The following is a 23,160-nucleotide window of genomic DNA, read 5'->3' on the forward strand; positions in this document are numbered from 1 at the left end:
CGATCACTGCAGGGGGTTCGGTAGTCCCTGGTAGCCGGGCCCCTGCTGTATCCGCCGACATCGCTGTCTAAAGAGATGCCGGCAGATTAACCCCCTTCTATGCCGCGGTCAGCACTGACCACGACATAGTAGTGGTTTGCGGCGGGTGAAGGAGCGCATCGAGTCCCCGTGCTGCTTTGGCGGGGACCCGATGCGTGACAAGGCAGCCTAATGCCGTGCAGAGGCTGCCCAGTGCCTTGCACGGCATCGGGACCTGCCTTCTACGGGTGCCCAGGAGATCCAGCCTCAGGCTGCATCTCCTAGGCAACCTGTTAGTGTATTATTCTGTGTCATACACTAACAGGCAATGCGTTACAATACAGATGTATTGTAATGCATTGCAGAGGGGATCAGACCCCCAAAAGTTGAAGTCCCAGAGTGGGACAGAAATAAAGTGTAGATAAAAAGTAAAAAAAAAGTGTTTTTAATAAAAAAAAATACGTTTCAAGTGAAAAAAAAGAAAAAAACGCCCCTTTCTCCAGATTGCATAAAAAAAAAAGGAAAACACACATATTAGGTATCGCCGCGTCCGTAACGACCGACTCTATAAATATATCACATGATCCACCCCATCCGATAAACACCATAAAAAAAAAAAACTGTGTCAAAAAAAGCTTTACATCACAAAAAGTTCAACACCAAGCGATCAAAAAGGCATATGTCGAACAAAATGGTACCAATAAAACCGACACCTTATTTATCCCGCAAAAAATGAGACCCTACATAAGAAAATCGCTCAAAAAATTAAAAAAATATAGCTCTCAGAACATGGAGACACTAAAGCCCCTTTCACACGGGCGAGTATTCCGTGCGGGTGCGATGCGTGCGGTGAGCGTATTGCACCCGCACTGAATCCTGACCCATTCATTTCTATGGGGCTGTGCACATGAGCGTTGATTTTCACGCATCACTTGTGCGTTGAGTGAAAATCGCAGCATGCTCTATATTGTGCGATTTTCACGCGACGCAGGCCCCATAGAAGTGAATGGGGTGCGTGAAAATCGCATAGCATCCGCAAGCAAGTGCGGATGCGGTGCGATTTTCACGCATGGTTGCTAGGAGACAGTCTTTTCACTGTATTATTTTCCCTTATAACTTGGTTATAAGGGAAAATAATAGCATTCTGAATACAGAATGCATAGTATAATAGTGCTGAAGGGGTTAAAAAAAAATAAAAAAAGTTAACTCACCTTCTCCTCTTGATCGCGTAGTTCCCGGTCTCTTTACTTCTTGAATGATGAGCTGTGGGCTAAATGACCTGTGGTGACGTCAGATCACATGCTCAAATCACATGGTCCATCACCGTGGTGATGGAGCATGTGATCTGACGTCACCACAGGTCATTTAGCCCACAGCTCATCATTCAAGAAGTAAAGAGACCGGGAACTACGCGATCAAGAGGAGAAGGTGAGTTAACTTTTTTTATTTTTTTTTAACCCCTTCAGCACTATTATACTATGCATTCTGTATTTAGAATGCTATTATTTTCCCTTATAACCATGTTATAAGGGAAAATAATACAATCTTCAGAATATCAATCTGAAGCCCGAACTTCTGTGAAGAAGTTCGGGTTTGGGTACCAAACATGCACGATTTTTCTCACGTGAGTGCAAAACGCATTACAATGTGGAAAAATCGCGCATTTTCCCGCAACGCACCCGCCTCTTATCCGGGCCAAAAATAAGACACCCGTGTGAAAGAGGCCTAAAACATCATTATTTTCTTTCAAATAAGCTAATATTGTGTTAAAGTGAAATAATATATTGACTCAAATTTATGACTATCATGAAGTACAATGTGTCACGAGAAAACAGTCTCAGAATGGCTTGGATAAGTAAAAGTGTTCCAAAGTTATTACCACATAAAGTGACACATGTCAGATTTGCAAAAAAATGACTTGGGCAGAAGGGCGAAAACTGGCCCCAGGTAGAAGGGGTTAAGTACTCTGTGCAAAAATAGAGTTTTATTTTCATTTATTTCCTTGTTTGCAGTCTTTCTTATACACATGAAATAATTAAATGTATTTAGCACAAACAGATAGAACACAATAATTCTAAATGTTTCCTATACATTTATAGAACCGAAATACACGTTACTATATAAAAATGATTTATAAATAATTTTGAATTAAAACTATATTAACCAATTGAATGACTTTATTCGACATTTGCCAATTTATTATACATATCTTCCAAACAAACATTTTAATGTCCATTATGCACACAATAGTCTAGACAATACAGATGTAGTTTAGTGGCATGACACATGTAATGATAGTTGTTAGTAATTGATGATGCCAACTACTACTTAATTATGATGGTGATACTGGCATACATTTAATAATAGTGCTTACATTTATCTTTACAGTAATGAGTACATATTTCACATACCGTGTTTAAAATTTAATTTATTCCTATAAAATTAAAGCCTATCACCCGACACACAAACCAACCACACAGCCAAAACTTGGCCACAAATCTACCTTTCCACTAATATAATGTATGCTGGGGGTTTTGATATATGTTGGCAGTAAAGGGGAATGTAGAGGATGGATACATTTTTTTTGCGCGCATGAAAAACACATGCAATCCGCATGTTAACCGCGCGGGAAAAATGCAATGACGTGACGCAATCGCATACAAAACTGACAGCACTGGCAAGCAAAATCGCACGATTTTCCCTGAACGCACCCGCAATGCATCCGAACCAAATCCGTGACGCCCGTGTGAAAGAGGCCTAACAGAGCCAGGCAGTGTAAATGTAATCACACGTGGCCCTGTCGATCAAAGTGGAGAGGGCGCGACAGCTGCAGAGAGAGCAGAGCCTCAAGGAGTTGAGGCATGGTAAATGTCGTAACAACGAAATCCAAAAAAAACAATGGCGGAATTACTGTTTGTTGTTCATTCTGATTCCCAAAAATAATTAAAAAGTAGTCAGTACCTGAAAGTAATACCAATGAAAATGGCAACTTAGCCTGCAAAAATGAACCCTCATACAGCTCTGTCAAGAATATAATAAACATATGGTTCTGAGAAAATGGCTGTACAGGTATCTCAGAGGCACTTTGAACACAGCATGGTACCCATAAATCAATCAATCTATCAAACTCCACACTGCAAAAGCCAAAAGGTGCTCTTTCCCTTCGGAATCCTGCAGCGAACCCAAACAGCCGTTCACATCCACATTTCTGTACCCAGTATAACCCACTTAACAATTTAAGTGCAAGTCTGTAATAGTGCAAGATATTGGGCATTGAAATATAGAAAACTTGCTCTTTTCCCTTTGCACGGTATGTTGCACATTATTTCTGCAAAGTACCTCTGCGGTCATAATGCTCACTCCACCCCTTAAGGAGTGTAGTTTCCAGAATGAGGTCACTTATAAGGGTTTCCATTGTACTAGGCTCAGCAAACGTAAAAATGTAACATGGCACCTTAAAACCATTCCAGTAAGATCCATACTCCAAAAGCCAAATGTCTCTCCTTCCTTTCAGAGCCCTGCTATGTGCCCATACAGCAATTTACATTCACATTTAAGGCATTTCGATACCCAGTAGAACCCACCAAACAAATTAAAGTGTGCAAGCAAAGTACATCATATCGGGCGCTGAAATGTCATATCTGTGGAGAAATTGCAATTATCATTTTGCACCATCGGCTGCGTATTTATTTCTAAAATCTATTTATGCACACTCTACCCTTAAATACCTTGAGAGTGCCTTTGCAATTGTTGGCACAAGCTGTGTAAATCACAACATTGGGCCGTAAATGTGCATGGTGCTCTGTTAAATGTAGAGTGTTTCTAAAACCAGGACGTACAGCATGATAAGAGGGCCTACTTTTCACACTGGCACAAGCTGGACATAACATAATGGGCATTGAAATTACATATCCGTGAACAAAATTAGCAATTTTTACTTTTCACCATCTACTGTGCATTGATTTTTTCCAAAACTCCTGTGTGGTCAAAATGTTCACTACAGCCACTGCCACATTTATAACATGAGGGCACGTGCCTAGTGTGTCAGGAAGGGGGTGGCACTTAAAGGAAACCTGTCACCAGGATTTTGCGCATAGAGCTGGGGACATGGGCTGCTAGATGGCCGCTAGCACATCTGCAGTACCCAGGTCCCCATAGCTCTGTGTGCATTTATTGTGTTAAAAAACTGTTTTGATTGATATGCAAATTACATGATATGAGTCCTGTAGCCGGAGATGAGTCCAGCGGAAAGGAGCCCAGCACCGCCCCGTGTCCTCCGAATCTCCTCCTTGCTGGCTGACGTCACAGAGCTGGAGCGCCGAAATCTCGCGATGCGCGAGCTAGCGCATGCGCAGTGTCGGCATCATGTTCATTCCCTGTACTGGCATCAGCACAGGGAACGAACTACGCATGCGCTAGCTCGCGCATCGTGAGATTTCGGCGCTCCAGCTCTGTGACGTCAGCCAGCAAGGAGGAGATTCGGAGGACGCGGGGCGGTGCTGGGCTCCTTTCCGCTGGACTCCGCTCCGGATACAGGACTCATATCAGGTCATTTGCATATCAATCAAAACAGTTTTTTTTAACACAATAAAAGCGCAGAGAGCTGGGACTAGCAGCATCTAGCAGCCCATGTCCCCAGCTCTATGGCCAAAATCCTGGTGACAGGTTTCCTTTAACAGAGAAAACTAATGATAACTATGTTGATTCTTTCACCTTAGTGTTCCTTCTCAGTGCATTAGCATGCCTCTTTATTGCTAATTTTGTTTATTGTAGCTACATTAGAAGATTTAACCCTCACACTGCTTACCCACAGCTAATGTAACAGTAATCTCCTCAAGAAGGCAGTTTAAGGGTTAAATCCCCTTTCTTGGTGCTGCAGTGTCAGGACAATGTGACTACCATCACACACAAACAGGGATAGTGCAACCCTAAAACTTGCCGGACAGGGGCGTAGCTACAGGGGAAGCGGCTGCTTTGGGGCCCTGACCCGGAAGGGGCCCATCCAGGAGGAGGAGGACTAAAAGACTGTGTCAGGGCCCCCTCAACAGTATTACACAATGAAATTATATACAGTGGCAGTATAGACAGTGTAGAAAACGGATGGAACAGCTGCCGGCCCTGGTCTGAGAGAGCGATCTTTAGTAGCCAGAGGAATGGGGGCGGCATGAAAGGAAGGGGTTACAAAAAAATTACTGGGGGAGTGGGGCCCCATTCCAAAATTTGCTGTGGGGCGCCACTGTTGCCGGACCAACTATCTGTACGTACTGCTCGGTCACCCAAGCAGTGACTCCACAACTGGACTACATCCCTATACTGTGATATGTGTAAGGGCGACACACAACATGTGAACAACAAACAAACACAAAGAGTAATCATAAGGTAAAGGGTCACATGCCAGTTGGACAATAAAGTACAAAAAATGTCAGAGGCACACTAGAAAACCAAACATGCAAAAAGGTCAGAACCAGGCGATTAATACAATATTAAATCGCCAGAAGTAAAAAAAAAAAATAGTCACAATACCAATCCAGAAAACCAAAGCCAAGGGAGTCTTCAGTACCACAAAGGAACAACAGGGGGAACCAGAGAACAATAAATTCACTGGCTCTTCCACATGCAGGTGTCAGCCTTTCATGCTGAGGAGAGAGCAGCTAACACCGACGTCCCTGCACGCTGGGGAAGGTGCTGGCAGCGCGTCCTGATGCTCTGGAACCCCAACATACCACTTCATTGGCCCAGGGCTCCAATGTCCAAACGGGCCGTCCAGCAGCCCTGGGTCCTCCAGCAACTGGACGTCCTTGACCGGACGACCATGACATGCAGTTGACAAAAGTAAGTGATAAGGAGACATCAGGGCACTCAGATGAGGAGATGGGTGAAGCCAGTATATGACCCATATGTACATTGCCAACTAGAAGAGAGAATTTTCCTGCCTGTCTCACAGCTGACATTCCATAACCCGCACACTGACACCAAAGCAGCAAAGTTCCTTAGTATAACTATATAGTAGTGGCCACACAGTAAGGGCTCATTCAGACAGCCGTATGTTTTGTTCTGCACCCGTTCCGCATTTCGCCCCCATCGCAGTTCCGGTGCATTGGACATAGAAGCTCCCATCAAACCAGAAGTAGTTGTGGTCTAGGCAATAATCCACACACCTCAAAATAAATGTACCTTGTGTGTCTGTCATTAATGGGTCTTTCAACAACTGGTTCTCTATAGCTTTCAGTCCTAAGTCCTTCGGTATCACAGTATATAATGATGTCACATCGACTGTCACCAGCCATACATCCTCTTGATCTAATTTTTGTATCAGATCTAATACACTACCCGTATCCTTCAAATATAAAGGAATTAGTGTGACATACTTTTGTAGATGAAATCTATATATTCTGTGATCCTGCTTGTGAGGGAGTTGATGCCCGAAACAATAGGCCTGCCGGGTGGTTTAGAGAAACACTTATGTATTTTTGGTAGGTGGTAAATCACCGGGGTTACTGGATATTTTACAGTTAGGTACTCAAATTCCTTTTTATTTAAGATGTCATCCCTTAGGCCAGGGGTGGCCAACCTGTGGCTCTTGAGCAACATGCGGCTCTTTGCTTCTTCAAGTGAGGCTCTAGCTGTGAAGCCAGGAAGCACTCTCCACCCCATGCTCAGATCTCTTTTCCTGATCAGGCACTGTTACTACTTTGCAGCTCCAGCTCACTCTACACTACGTCCTGATGCACACAGTGTGAGAACGTAGTACGTGGAGACACGCACTATGACCTGACATTGCGCTCATCAGGTCACAGTGGAGAGCATGTCAGACCTGCAGAGTAGCAGGTGCCCGACCGAGCAGAAGCCCAGTGCCTGATCAGGAAGGGAAGAGATTTTTTTAAATGATAGAACTGAGAATGTGGGTCTGATCTGGAAAATCGGGGGTCTGATCTGAGCATGGGGGGTCCAGATCTGAGCAATGGGGGTCTGATCTGAGCATGAGGTTTCAGATTTGAGCATGGCGGTCTTGTTTGAGCATGGGTTGGTCAGGTCTGAGCATGGGGGGGGTCAGATCTGAGAAGGGAGGAGATCTGAGCATGAGGGGAATGATCTGAGCATGTGGTGGAGATCTGAGCACTGAGGGTCTGACACTGGGAGTCTGATTTGTGTTGTCTGATCCAAGCATTGGGGGTCTGATTTTGGGGGTTTGATTTGGAAGTCTGATGAGGTTTGGGGATCTTATTGTAGGTCAGATAAGGATTGGGGATCTGATTTAGGAGTCTGATCTGAGGTTTGATGAAAAATATATTTTTTATTTTTTATCTGCTAATGAACAATAAGAAAAAATATTTTTAGCAGACCTCAGATCAGATGAAAAATATATTTTTTTAATCTTATTTTTCTTTGTTAAAACCTAGGTGTATCTTGTAGGGTGAAAAATACGGTAACTGTGTGTAAACGTATAGCCTGTGGCTCCTGGTAGTCATACTTTTTTTTTTAGGCTCTTTGTGTATGTAAGGTTGGCCACCCCTGGGATAGACCATCACTAGCTCTGGCGGAGAAGCTAAACGGCTCCATCCACTGTGTAGTGGTCGCAGCTGGTTACTGCAGTGCTACTCCCTTGTAAGAATACTAGATGGACAGTAGATGGAGATATGAGGACAGAGATACTGTATGTAGATGTTGAGCTGTACTAAAGCTGATGGTGCGGGGTGTTGGACCCCCGCTGAACAGATAGTGATGGCCTAATCTGAGGATAGGCTTGTAAAATGCTAGATGACCCCTTTAATCAATTCTCACTGCTCCTCTGCAGGTTACCAGAACATTTAACCTAATTCATCAGATAAGTTTGACCAATCTGCTGTACCCTACTGTAAAATATACTGGTGAGCTCTGAAGTGATCATCTCCATTTATTAGCTGCACAGTATGTGAAGAACACTGAACTAGACCTTCTCAGGTGATCATTTGGGTGTCGCTTCAGTAAACATGCAATAGTCTGAATGATAGCATATAACAGAGGACACCTCAGATGTCAGTAGTGTTGCCAATATTTCTCCAGACAAGTTTTGGAGCTGCCTGGGCTCCCTGGCACACCAGGTATATAAAAAGTCTCCATATGGAGCGTTGGGATTGTGAAGGCCTGGACTGGATTTTGCTACTACATACAGAGGGTGAGGTATTTGTAGATTGGCAATCTCTAATGTCATACTGTGCAGGGCCGGCGCTTCCATAGAGGCAAGGGGGGCAATTGCCCCTGGGCCCCCGAGTCCTTAAGGGCCCCCCCCTCGCCGGCCCACAACTAACTATAGGCAGGACAGTGACAGTCACACGGAGATGAGCGCTTTCTTTGTGGAAGTGCTTATCTCCAGTCATCTGTATCGCCGTCCTCAGGACAGCAATACAGATGGCTGTGCAGCAGGGGAGGGAGAGGTGTGTCCCTTCCCCTTCCTCTGATAGGCTGCTGGCCTAGTGCCTGCAGCCTATCAGAGGCAGGCGGAGCGATGATGAGCCCTGAGGCCACAAAGAACGGTTATTTTATATGGGGGCTCTGTATATGGGCATTTTATACTGGGACACATTATGGTGGGTACTATGGGGAAGAGGAGCACTATGGGGTAATCTATGGGGGCACTGAGAAGGGGTATTTTATACTTACAAATTATGGGGGACACTGAGGGCATCTACTGGGGCACTATATAAGGGGCATTTTATACTGGTACATTATGGGGGCCACTAGGAAGGGGGAGAGGAGCACTATGGGGGCATTTACTGGGGCACTATATAGGGGTATTTTATACTGCCACATTATGGGGTTACTATGGGGACATTAGCTCAACTGGGGGCATTACAAGGGGGTATTTTTTGCACTGTCACATTATAAGGAGAATTATTACTACTGGGGGGGGCATTATGGTGGGCTTTATTACTCCCCCATGGTATGAGCCCCCCAGTAGTAGCACCAGCCTCTCCCTGCTCTGCTATCCCTGTGCCCCTTCTCCAAATCCTTATTTTGAAAGCTTTCTCATTAGGATAAAACACATCAGCTCCTCCGAGCCCCCGGGCCAAAGTGTGGAAGTGGCGTCCGAAATCCCCAATGGTCAAGCCAAGTAATTGTAAGTTTCCATATAAAATATGCTTGTTATACTCATATAGCATACACCGTGCCCCACAATATACAGTTTCTTCTGTAAAAGTCATCAAGTGTCATGGGGGGCCCCTTATTCTTTTTCGCCCCAGGGCCCCATTTCACCTAGAACCGGCCCTGATACTGTGTATACATTAAAAGCAGACCATAGTGTTCATATTTTGGAGACAATGTTCACCAAATATCTTAGATTCAGGGGTCCAGCGACGTGATAAAGAACCATGCCTCTCTCTGGTGGGTATATTGTGACCAGAATACTTCCACCAGTGATCGTATGATCATAGACAAGATGGAGGTGGCTCAGGTGCAAACCAGGAGGTCGATGAACCTGGACATTCTTCAATACTAAGACTTCTCAATATATTCAAAATCAAATCACAGTCAAAGAAAATTTATCCAACTCAGGATGACCACAGGGTCTTCCTTCACCGCCCCAACTCACTTCTTGAAACCGTTAATGACACCTTCAAGGAACACTAACACAAGATCCTGTGGTTTGGGGGAGTTATAGCTCTGTTTTAAAACTTGAAGGATTCCTTTCAGATCTCCATAACTTAAGAGGGTTTCCACTGATAGCCTTCTATAGCATATTAAATATATTATCCATGTTTGCAGAGGCTGAACATCAAGACACAGACCTGGGTGGTGGCACTAGGACAGGTCCCGGACTTTTGGCCTAACGGTACAGTTTTTACCACACTCCAACTTGTAGACCACATGACTAAGCACAAAATTGTGACATGCCACTAATTTTGAAGACCAGAAGAGTCTTGAAACACTTTGTGTTGGGGATCAGAGTAAGGTACATTTAAGGGTTAATCAAGGGACATTGGTACTTTCTAAGGGGATAATCGACAAAAAGTATTGCATGATGTTAAAAACAAAACTGGTTCAGGACCCGACTAGAGGGACGGCCATACTGGACTTAGTATTAACCAATAGGCCGGACAGAACAACAGACGTGCAGGTTGGGGGACACCTGGGAAATAGTGACCACAAAGTAATAACCTTCCAATTATCATTCAAAAGAGCGTTTCTACAGGGAGGAACAAAAATACCAAACTTCAAAAAAGCTAAATTTAGCCAACTAAGAGAGGCCATAGGCCAAACTAACTGGGACAAAGTCCCCAAAAATAAAAATACAGCCACAAAATGGGATATCTTTAAAAACATCCTAAAATCTCATTGTGAGAGGTACATACCGTATGGTAATAAAAGGTTAAGGAACAAAAAGAAACCAATGTGGATAAATAGAACTGTAAAGAAAGCAATAAATGACAAAAAGAAAGCATATCATTCACTGAAACAGGAGGGGAGCACGGAAGCACTGAAAAACTATAAGGAAAAAAATAGAACATGTAAAAAACAAATAAAAGCGGCCAAACTAGAGACCGAGAGATTAATTGCCAAAGAGAGTAAAACTAACCCTAAAATGTTCTTCAATTATATAAATGTTAAAAAGTATAAATCTGAAGGTGTCGGCCCTTTAAAGAGTAATGAGGGGGAAGTCGCAGAGAGCGACGAGGAGAAAGCAAAGCTGTTAAATATTTTTTTCTCCAATGTATTCACTGAGGAAAATAAATTGTCAGATGACATGCAGAATGCAAAAATAAATTCCCCATTAAAAGTGTCCTGTCTGACCCAGGAAGAAGTACATCAGCGACTTAAAAAGATTAAAATAGACAAATCGCCAGGACCGGATGACATACACCCCCGTATCCTAAAGGAATTAAGTAATGTCATAGCCAGACCCTTATTTCTGATATTTGCAGACTCTATACTGACAGGGAATGTCCCACAGGATTGGCGCATGGCATATGTGGTGCCAATATTCAAAAAGGGGCCAAAAACAGAGCCTGGAAACTATATGCCGGTAAGTTTAACATCTGTTGTGGGTAAACTGTTTGAAGGTTTTCTGAGAGATGCTATATTAGAGCATCTCAACAGAAATAAGCAAATAACGCCATATCAGCATGGCTTCGTGAGGGATCGGTCATGTCAGACTAATTTAATCGGTTTCTATGAAGAGGTAAGTTCTAGACTTGACAGCTGCGAATCAATGGATGTCGTATATCTGGACTTCTCCAAAGCATTTGACACTGTACCACATAAAAGGTTAGTATATAAAATGAGAATGCTCGGACTGGGGGAAAACATCTGTATGTGGGTAAGTAACTGGCTCAGTGATAGAAAACAGAGGGTGGTTATTAACGGTACACACTCAGATTGGGTCACTGTCACTAGTGGGGTACCTCAGGGGTCAGTATTGGGCCCTATTCTCTTCAATATATTTATTCATGATCTTGTAGAAGGCTTGCATAGTAAAGTATCAATTTTCGCAGATGACACTAAACTGTGTAAAGTAATTTACACTGATGAGGACAGTATACTACTACAGAGGGATCTGGATAGATTGGAGGCTTGGGCAGATAAGTGGCAGATGGGGTTTAACACTGATAAATGTAAAGTTATGCACATGGGAAGGAAAAATGCAAGTCACCCGTACATACTAAATGGTAAAACACTCGGTAACACTGACATGGAAAAGGATCTAGGAATTTTAATAAACAGCAAACTAAGCTGCAAAAACCAGTGTCAGGCAGCTGCTGCCAAGGCCAACAAGATAATGGGTTGCATCAGAAAGGGCATAGATTCCCGTGATAAGAACATAGTCCTACCACTTTACAAATCGCTAGTCAGACCACACATGGAGTACTGTGTACAGTTCTGGGCTCCTGTAAACAAGGCAGACATAGCAGAGCTGGAGAAGGTCCAGAGGAGGGCATCTAAAGTAATAACTGGAATGGGGCAACTACAGTACCCTGAAAGATTATCAAAATTAGGGTTATTCACTTTAGAAAAAAGATGACTGAGGGGAGATCTAATTAATATGTATAAATATATCAGGGGTCAGTACAGAGATCTCTCCCATCAGCTATTTATCCCCAGGACTGTGACTGTGACGAGGGGACATCCTCTGTGTCTGGAGGAAAGAAGGTTTGTACACAAACATAGAAAAGGATTCTTTACGGTAAGAGCAGTGAGAATATGGAACTCTCTGCCTGAGGAGGTGGTGATGGTGAGTACAATAAAGGAATTCAAGAGGGGCCTGGACGTATTTCTGGAGCTTAATAATATTACAGGCTATAGCTACTAGAGAGGGGTCGTTGATCCAGGGAGTTATTCTGATTGCCTGATTGGAGTCGGGAAGGAAGTTTATATTCCCCTAAAGTGGAGAGGATTGGCTTCTACCTCACAGGGTTTTTTTTTGCCTTCCTCTGGATCAACTTGCGGGATGGCGGGCCGAACTGGATGGACAGATGTCTTTTTTCGGCCTTGTGTACTATGTTGCTATATAAGCAAGAGGGTGAGCTTACAGAAGTGTCTGATCCTCCAGTGGGCCCGGGCTTCTCCATTTCTGTAGCCAGAGCACAATAACATCCACAGCACCAACCCAACAATTCCTACATTGTAGACTGATCTGTGGTGATGCTGAGGGTGGAGGGAAATGTAGGGTCTGTGTAGTTGAGGGACAGGATCTCAGTCAGGATAGTCAATCCAACAAATGTCCTTTAGGGATAAAAGGTGAGGGGACAGTCTGAATTCTCCACCATGAGAGCTTGTCCTGCCCTTGGAAGCAGCAAAGATATGAATGGAGCCTCTTCTGATGCTGTGGACGCCACCGCACCTCTAACCATGAAGGACTTTTGGGTATATTTTCCCTCACGTGCCCCTCAGTATCCAGAATAATATTGAGAAATACACCAACCGCTATAATGATCAAAAGATAAAAACCTCAGTATATAATCAAAGAGACTCAAAATCACCTGGTCGGCGAGGGGTTAAAAAGACGTTTTTATTAAAAGCCTGTGGTTTTAGATGAATTTCTTCATAGCACATTAATAGTGTAATAATATGTAGGATATAACACTGATCAGATATTACGCCCCCTGGTGGAGATATGAGGAGTGATAGCAGCCGGTCACCATCTCCACAACTTCATGATATCACACATACAGGACCATGCACTGCAGTGAGATAACAGCGTCCTGTCCCTTTAAATTTCCTCTTCCAGATGTCACTGCTCAGCAGCCAATGGGATCGCTGGATTTGAATTTGAAAGGAAACCAACGGTCAGTGGTCCTCAGACCGTTACAGAACGACGAGAGGTGAAGATGGACGCCGGTGAGTTCTCACACCCCTCATGACAGAAGTGACGCTTATCTCATCTCCCATGATGCTTCACTCACAGGATTAGGGTTCTGCCGAGGGCTTTATCCTTCATCCTACTAGGGGGAGCTAGCTGTATATGTGTACTGCCCCAATATTAGCTGTATACATATGGGTGTAGTGAGCTCCCCCTAGTGACTGGTGCAGGAAACTGGATTTTTTTTCCAGTTACAGTGGAATGCGAAAGTTTGGGCAACCTTGTTAATCGTCATGATTTTCCTGTATAAATCGTTGGTTGTTACGATAAAAAATATCAGTAAAATATATCATATAGGAGACACACACAGTGATATTTGAGAAGTGAAATGAAGTTTATCGGATTTACAGAAAGTGTGCTATAATTGTTTAAACAAAATTAGGCAGGTGCATACATTTGGGCACTGTTGTCATTTTATTGATTCCAAAACCTTTAGAACTAATTATTGGAACTCAAATTGGCTTGGTAAGCTCAGTGACCCCTGACCTACATACACAGGTGAATCCAATTATGAGAAAGAGTATTTAAGGGGGTCAATTGTAAGTTTCCCTCCTCTTAATTTTCTCTGAAGAGTAGCAACATGGGGGTCTCAAAACAACTCCCAAATGACCTGAAGACAAAGATTGTTCACCATCATGGTTTAGGGAAAGGATACAGAAAGCTGTCTCAGAGATTTCAGCTGTCTGTTTCCACAGTTGGGAACATATTGAGGAAATGGAAGACCACAGGCTCAGTTCAAGTTAAGGCTCGAAGTGGCAGACCAAGGAAAATCTCGGATAGACAGAAGCGACGAATGGTGAGAACAGTCAGAGTCAACCCACAGACCAGCACCAAAGGCCTACAACATCATCTTACTGCAGATGGAGTCACTGTGCATCGTTCAACCATTCGGCGCACTTTACACAAGGAGATGCTGTATGCGAGAGCGATGCAGAGGAAGCCTTTTCTCCGCACACAGCACAAAAAGTGCCGCTTGAGGTGGGCTAACGCACCTCTGGACAAGCCAGCCTTATTTTGGAATAAGGTGCTATGGACTCATGAAACAAAAATTTAGTTATTTGGCCTGACAAGGGGCGTTATGCATGGAGGAAAAAGAAAACAGCATTCCAAGAAAAACACCTGCTACCTACAGTAAAATATGGTGGTGGTTCCATCATGCTGTGGGGCTGTGTGGCCAGTGCAGGGACTGGGAATCTTGTCAAAGTTGAGGGACGCATGGATTCCACTCAGTATCAGCAGATTCTGGAGACCAATGTCCAGGAATCAGTGACAAAGCTGAAGCTGCGCCGGGGCTGGATCTTTCAACAAGACAACGACCCTAAACACTGCTCAAAATCCACTAAGGCATTTATGCAGAGGAACAAGTACAACGTTCTGGAATGGCCATCTCAGTCCCCAGACCTGAATATAATTGAAAATCTGTGGTGTGACTTAAAGAGAGCTGTCCATGCTCGGAAGCCATCAAGCCTGAATGAACTAAAGATGTTTTGTAAAGAGGAATGGTCCAAAATACCTTCAACCAGAATACAGACTCTCATTGGAACCTACAGAAAGCGTTTAGAGGCTGTAATTTCTGCAAAAGGAGGATCTACTAAATATTGATTTAATTTCTTTTTTGTGGTGCCCAAATTTATGCACCTGCCTAATTTTGTTTAAACAATTATAGCACACTTTCTGTAAATCCAATAAACTTCATTTCACTTCTCAAATATCACTGTGTGTGTCTCCTATATGATATATTTAACTGACATTTATTATCGTAACAACCAACGATTTATACAGGAAAATCATGACGATTAACAAGGTTGTCCAAACTTTCGCATCCAACTGTAATTTAATGTTATGAAGGGAAATTCTGTGCTAGGTGTGTCTATATAGGCACTCTGCTGCCAGTAATGTATATTGAGGGCACCATACTGATATTATTATTATTGGGGTATGTTTATGGTGTTGTTGAGGCAATTTACCTCACATTTTGGAGTATTGATTTATTTATGGGCTAGAAAACAATCTTTCATGTCATACATCTTTATATGGCACCAGTACAACCCAGTCTGCATTATGGGGGAGATGTATCAGAACTGGTGCAAAGGAAAACTGGCTCAGTTGCCCATAGCAACCAGATTCTACCTTTCATTTTTCAGAGCTGCTTTGTAAAATGAAAGGAACGATCTGATTGGTTGCTATGGGTAACTGAGCCAGTTTTCCTTCATATCAGTTGAGATAAATCTCCCCTCTGTGTTATGTGCGGTATTACGTATATGGGCCCTTCTGCTATAAGGGACACTACAAATACCCAATAAAGACGGCACTATACATATATATATATATATATATATATATATATATATATACTGCATGATCATATGTGATTATTATCCTCTTATATGTAACGTGAATGTCCGACTTTTATCATCAGGACATTTTTTATTTAGATTTCATTTCTAGATATATTTTTATAGTGATCAGAGCTCTGTTTTACTGATACAAAGCTCCAAATCCTCAGGACTGATATAAATGGTAACATTAGATCTGCCTGCAGACACCACTAGAGGGAGCTCAGGACTGATGACTGCCTGTACAGTGCGCTCCTCTGCTCCCCCTAGTGGTGGCTGCAGGAAGCTACAATTTATCATTTTATTCTAAGGTTCTGCAGGGGATTTGGAGCTCTGTATAAGGAAAGCTGATCTCTGAATGACTGCTATAAAGATATATGAAGAAGTTATAAATGGTCCTCCAGGACTTCCATATTACCACCCCTAGGACCAGCCATCAGTGTGTGATCACAAGGGTCCTACACCTGGGAGAACATTCACTGCCTTTATCAGATCTGTGACTAAGTCTCTTTTATGGGTTAACAGATCGCGCTGTGATTTCTTCAATTCTGGACGAGTATAGGATTGGAGCAGGCCGCACTTCTCTGGAGGTAAGTGGCTTCATTGTGTACTGGCCCTTTGTCCTATCACCCATGAGGAGTGGTAAGTGGTCACTCACTGTATTCTCTTCTCTTTAGGACATCTACTGCCTCCAGCATTGCATCTATGGCCTGACACCCTTCTTAAGTAAGTATTTTTGGTAATAAGACTCAGCTATGAAAACTTGAGGTTTAGACTGATCTGAAGTAAACTCATGATCTGGTTGTCTTCTCTCTGCAGCTTATCCCCGCACTGTGGAGGAGAGAGACCAACAACGTCTCATTTACTCCATGAGATTCCTCCCATCTCCAATCTTCAAGATGGAGGTGAGTGATCCTACTGCCTGTCATATTGTCTTCCAGATTCCTCCATGTTCTGTATATAGATGTGAAGGATTTATAGGAACGTCTCATAGACCATTTACTGAATCTGATCTTAGCGCCTCATGCCATCAAACCGCGAAGCTCAAAGGAAATACCTGCCTTTTCCACTGGAGGAAGAAGATCCAGAGCCAGCATTGATGATGGCAAGCCGCCTGTGTGAAGACCTGACGGTGGAGAAGGCCAAGGGAGAGCGAGAGGAGGCAGACACAACCCGGGCGCAGCAGGATGAAACGACTGAGAAGACATCCGCCAAGGAGCAGAGGATGGTGAAACAGAAACTGGACGTGAAGAGCAAGAACCTGAGAAGAGTTCAGCATCAGCCTGGAAGAAGACAGAAGATCCGCCAGCCAACCACCTTCCAGTATGTGAACACCAACCTGAGAGGAAAGAAGAACATCCTCTGGACCATCCTCTTCAAACCATTCTGCCGGTGAAGGATGGTAAGGAGCTGTAAGACCACCAGCAGCAACCAAATCAAAAAAATATTATATATGTAGCATATTGTAATAAGTCAAAGGGTAGTACTATAGCAATAAATCTATAAAAGTAGTAAAAATAAATAACATAAATATAATTAGTAAACTTAGAAATAAGATCAGGGTGTTTGATCCAGGGTTCTAGGACTGATCGCCTTTTCCCGGGGTCAAGAAGGAATTTTTCCCCTGTGACACGAATTGGCTGAATGTGTCCAGGGGTTTTCGCCTTCTTCTGGATCAACAGGTTTAGGGATAGGGACCTAATTTAGGGATAGGGATTAGGGGGCTTGATCCAGGGTTCTAGGACTGATCGTCTTTTCCCGGGGTCGAGAAGGAATTTTTCCTCTGTAACACGAATTGGCTGAATGTGTCCAGGGGTTTTCGCCTTCTTCTGGATCAACTACGTTAGGGATAGGGATCTAATTTATAGTAAAATATCTACAGTAATATTAGTAACAAAAGTAATTGCAGTATTTTGATTAATTAAGTATAATAATAAATTATACCAGGATTTAGGCTGTTTGATCCAGGGTTCTAGGACTGATCGCCTTTTCCCGGGGGCGAGAAGGAATTTTTCCCCTGTGACACGAATTGGCCGAATGTGTCCAGGGGTTTTCGCCTTCTTCTGGATCAACTACTTTAGGGATAGGGATCTAGATTATAGTTATAGGAAAATGAAAATAGAAATATTAGTAATAATAAATGTCATATGTAGGTTAGTTAGCTATAGTAATAAATTAAAATAGAGATCAGGAGTTTTGATCCAGGGTTCTAGGACTGATCGCCTTTTTCCGGGGTCGAGAAGGAATTTTTCCCCTGTGACACGAATTGGCTGAATGTGTCCAGGGGTTTTCGCCTTCTTCTGGATCAACAGGTTTAGGGATAGGGACCTAATTTAGGGATAGGGATCAGGGGGCTTGATCCAGGGTTCTAGGACTGATCGCCTTTTCCCGGGGTCGAGAAGGAATTTTCCTCTGTGACATGAATTGGCTGAATGTGTCCAGGGGTTTTCGCCTTCTTCTGGATCAACTACGTTAGGGATAGGGATCTAGTGTATAGTAAAATATCTATAGTAATATTAGTAACAAAAGTAATTGCAGTATTTTGATTAATTAAGTATAATAATAAATTATAACAGGATTTAGGCTATTTGATCCAGGTTTCAAAGACTGATCGCCTTTTCCCGGGGTCGAGAAGGAATTTTTCCCCTGTGGCACGAATTGGCTGAATGTGTCCAGGGGTTTTCGCCTTCTTCTGGATCAACAGGTTTATGGATAGGGACCTAATTTAGGGATAGGGATCAGGGGGCTTGATCCAGGGTTCTAGGACTGATCGCCTTTTCCCGGGGTCGAGAAGGAATTTTTCCCCTGTGACACGAATTGGCTAAATGTGTCCAGAGGTTTTCACCTTCTTCTGGATCAACAGGTTTAGGGATAGGGAACTAATTTAGGGATAGGGATCAGGGGGTTTGATCCAGGGTTCTAGGACTGATCTTCTTTTCCAGGGGTCGAGAAGGAATTTTTCCCCTGTGACACGAATTGGCTGAATGTGTCCAGGGTTTTTTGCCTTCTTCTGGATCAACAGTTTTAGGGATAGGGATCTAGTTAAATACTATTAGATATATCAGTAGTAATATAATAGAAATAAGTCAGGAGAATACAGCAGGGATAGCAGTAGTATAATAAGGGGAATAATAGTAATAATTCTAATAGTATATAATAAATAATAGGATAGTCATTAGTGTTAGTGTAGGAACCCACTTGAAGGAGGTCGCCTTGACGTGGCAAGTGGGCTTATACATTTTGATAACAATGTATACTAAGAACCTCCTGTCCATGGTTATAGCTGCAGTAGATGGCGGTACGACATGTGGATGGGGACAGAAACAGAGGCCACTGAAAGCTTTCTTTAATAGAATGCTTTATATTTTGATTGGCCTGATGTGACTGAGCCCTGGACCTGCAGTGCCAGGCATCCCTACCCACCCCACCGAGGGGGTGGGGGGTGGGACGCAGGGTTCATTACACCCATCCGGAAAGGAGCCCAGCACCGCCCCGCGTCCTCTGAATCTCCTCCTTGCTGGCTGACGTCACAGAGCTGGAGCGCCGAAATCTCACGATGCGCGAGCTAGCGCATGCGCAGTGTCGGCATCATGTTCATTCCCTGTACTGGCATCAGCACAGGGAACGAACTACGCATGCGCTAGCTCGCGCATCGCGAGATTTCGGCGCTCCAGCTCTGTGACGTCAGCCAGCAAGGAGGAGATTCGGAGGACGCGGGGCGGTGCTGGGCTCCTTTCCGCTGGACTCCTCTCCGGATACAGGACTCATATCAGGTCATTTGCATATCAATCAAAACTGTTTTTTTAACACAATAAAAGCGCAGAGAGCTATGGGACCTGGGTACTGCAGATGTGCTAGCGGCCATCTAGCAGCCCATGTCCCCAGCTCTATGCGCAAAATCCTGGTGACAGGTTCCCTTTAACAGAGAAAACTAATGATTTATGTTGATTCTTTCCCCTTAGTGTTCCTTCTCAGTGCATTAGCATGCCTCTTTATTGCTAATTTTGTTTATTGTAGCTACATTAGAAGATTTAACCCTCACACTGCTTACCCACAGCTAATGTAACAGTAATCTCCTCAAGAAGGCAGTTTAAGGGTTAAATCCCCTTTCTTGGTGCTGCAGTGTCAGGACAATGTGACTACCATCACACACAAACAGGGATAGTGCAACCCTAAAACTTGCCGGACAGGGGCGTAGCTACAGGGGAAGCGGCTGCTTTGGGGCCCTGACCCGGAAGGGGCCCATCCAGGAGGAGGAGGACTAAAAGACTTTGTCAGGACCCCCTCAACAGTATTACACAATGAAATGATATACAGTGGCAGTATAGACAGTGTAGAAAACGGATGGAACAGCTGCCGGCCCTGGTCTGAGAGAGCGATCTTTAGTAGCCAGAGGAATGGGGGCGGCATGAAAGGAAGGGGTTACAAAAAAATTACTGGGGGAGGGGGGCCCCATTCCAAAATTTGCTGTGGGGCGCCACTGTTGCCGGACCAACTATCTGTACGTACTGCTCGGTCACCCAAGCAGTGACTCCACAACTGGACTACATCCCTATACTGTGATATGTGTAAGGGCGACACACAACATGTGAAAAACAAACAAACACAAAGAGTAATCATAAGGTAAAGGGTCACATGCCAGTTGGACAATAAAGTACAAAAAATGTCAGAGGCACACTAGAAAACCAAACATGCAAAAAGGTCAGAACCAGGAGATTAATACAATATTAAATCGCCAGAAGTAAAAAAAAATAAATAGTCACAATACCAATCCAGAAAATCAAAGCCAAGGGAGTCTTCAGTACCACAAAGGAACAACAGGGGGAACCAGAGAACAATAAATTCACTGGCACTTCCACATGCAGGTGTCAGCCTTTTATGCTGAGGAGAGAGCGGCTAACACCGACGTCCCTGCACGCTGGGGAAGGTGCTGGCAGAGCGTCCTGATGCTCTGGAACCCCGACATACCACTTCATTGGCCCAGGGCTCCAATGTCCGAACGGGCCGTCCAGCAGCCCTGGGTCCCCCAGCAACTGGATGACCATGACATGCAGTTGACAAAAGTAAGTGATAAGGAGACATCAGGGCATCAGATGGGTGAAGCCAGTATATGACCCATATGTACATTGCCAACTAGCAGAGAGAATTTTCCTGCCTGTCTCACAGCTGACATTCCATAACCCGCACACTGACACCAAAGCAGCAAAGTTCCTTAGTATAACTATATAGTAGTGGCCACACAGTAAGGGCTCATTCAGACAGCCGTATGTTTTGTTCTGCACCCGTTCCGCATTTCGCCCCCATCGCAGTTCCGGTGCATTGGACATAGAAGCTCCCATCAAACCAGAAGTAATTGTGGTCTAGGCAATAATCCACACACCTCAAAATAAATGTACCTTGTGTGTCTGTCATTAATGGGTCTTTCTACAACTGGTTCTCTATAGCTTTCAGTCCTAAGTCCTTCGGTATCACAGTATATAATGATGTCACATCGACTGTCACCAGCCATACATCCTCTTGATCTAATTTTTGTATCAGATCTAATACACTACCCGTATCCTTCAAATATAACGGAATTAGTGTGACATACTTTTGTAGATGAAATCTATATATTCTGTGATCCTGCTTGTGAGGGAGTTGATGCCCGAAACAATAGGCCTGCCGGGTGGTTTAGAGAAACACTTATGTATTTTTGGTAGGTGGTAAATCACCGGGGTTACTGGATATTTTACAGTTAGGTACTCAAATTCCTTTTTATTTAAGATGTCATCCCTTAGGCCAGGGGTGGCCAACCTGTGGCTCTTGAGCAACATGCAGCTCTTTGCTTCTTCAAGTGAGGCTCTAGCTGTGAAGCCAGGAAGCACTCTCCACCCCATGCTCAGATCTCTTTTCCTGATCAGGCACTGTTACTACTTTGCAGCTCCAGCTCACTCTACACTACGTCCTGATGCACACAGTGTAAGAACGTAGTACGTGGAGACACGCACTATGACCTGACATTGCGCTCATCAGGTCACAGTGGAGAGCATGTCAGACCTGCAGAGTAGCAGGTGCCCGACCGAGCAGAAGCCCAGTGCCTGATCAGGAAGGGAAGAGATTTTTTTAAATGATAGAACTGAGAATGTGGGTCTGATCTGGAAAATCGGGGGTCTGATCTGAGCATGGGGGGTCCAGATCTGAGCAATGGGGGTCTGATCTGAGCATGAGGTTTCAGATTTGAGCATGGGGGGCAGATCTGAGCATGGCGGTCTTGTTTGAGCATGGGTTGGTCAGGTCTGAGCATGGGGGGGTCAGATCTGAGAAGGGAGGAGATCTGAGCATGAGGGGAATGATCTGAGCATGTGGTGGAGATCTGAGCACTGAGGGTCTGACACTGGGAGTCTGATTTGTGTTGTCTGATCCAAGCATTGGGGGTCTGATTTTGGGGGTTTGATTTGGAAGTCTGATGAGGTTTGGGGATCTTATTGTAGGTCAGATAAGGATTGGGGATCTGATTTAGGAGTCTGATCTGAGGTTTGATGAAAAATATATTTTTTATTTTTTATCTGCTAATGAACAATAAGAAAAAATATTTTTAGCAGACCTCAGATCAGATGAAAAATATATTTTTTTAATCTTATTTTTCTTTGTTAAAACCTAGGTGTATCTTGTAGGGTGAAAAATACGGTAACTGTGTGTAAACGTATAGCCTGTGGCTCCTGGTAGTCATACTTTTTTTTTTAGGCTCTTTGTGTATGTAAGGTTGGCCACCCCTGGGATAGACCATCACTAGCTCTGGCGGAGAAGCTAAACGGCTCCATCCACTGTGTAGTGGTCGCAGCTGGTTACTGCAGTGCTACTCCCGTGTAAGAATACTAGATGGACAGTAGATGGAGATATGAGGACAGAGATACTGTATGTAGATGTTGAGCTGTACTAAAGCTGATGGTGCGGGGTGTTGGACCCCCGATGAACAGTGATGGCCTAATCTGAGGATAGGCTTGTAAAATGCTAGATGACCCCTTTAATCAATTCTCACTGCTCCTCTGCAGGTTACCAGAACATTTAACCTAATTCATCAGATAAGTTTGACCAATCTGCTGTACCCTACTGTAAAATATACTGGTGAGCTCTGAAGTGATCATCTCCATTTATTAGCTGCACAGTATGTGAAGAACACTGAACTAGACCTTCTCAGGTGATCATTTGGGTGTCGCTTCAGTAAACATGCAATAGTCTGAATGATAGCATATAACAGAGGACACCTCAGATGTCAGTAGTGTTGCCAATATTTCTCCAGACAAGTTTTGGAGCTGCCTGGGCTTCCTGGCACACCAGGTATATAAAAAGTCTCCATATGGAGCGTTGGGATTGTGAAGGCCTGGACTGGATTTTGCTACTACATACAGAGGGTGAGGTATTTGTAGATTGGCAATCTCTAATGTCATACTGTGCAGGGCCGGCGCTTCCATAGAGGCAAGGGGGGCAATT

The sequence above is a fragment of the Bufo gargarizans genome, chromosome 3 (genome assembly GCF_014858855.1).
Source record: "Bufo gargarizans isolate SCDJY-AF-19 chromosome 3, ASM1485885v1, whole genome shotgun sequence".
Taxonomy (NCBI): domain Eukaryota; kingdom Metazoa; phylum Chordata; class Amphibia; order Anura; family Bufonidae; genus Bufo; species Bufo gargarizans.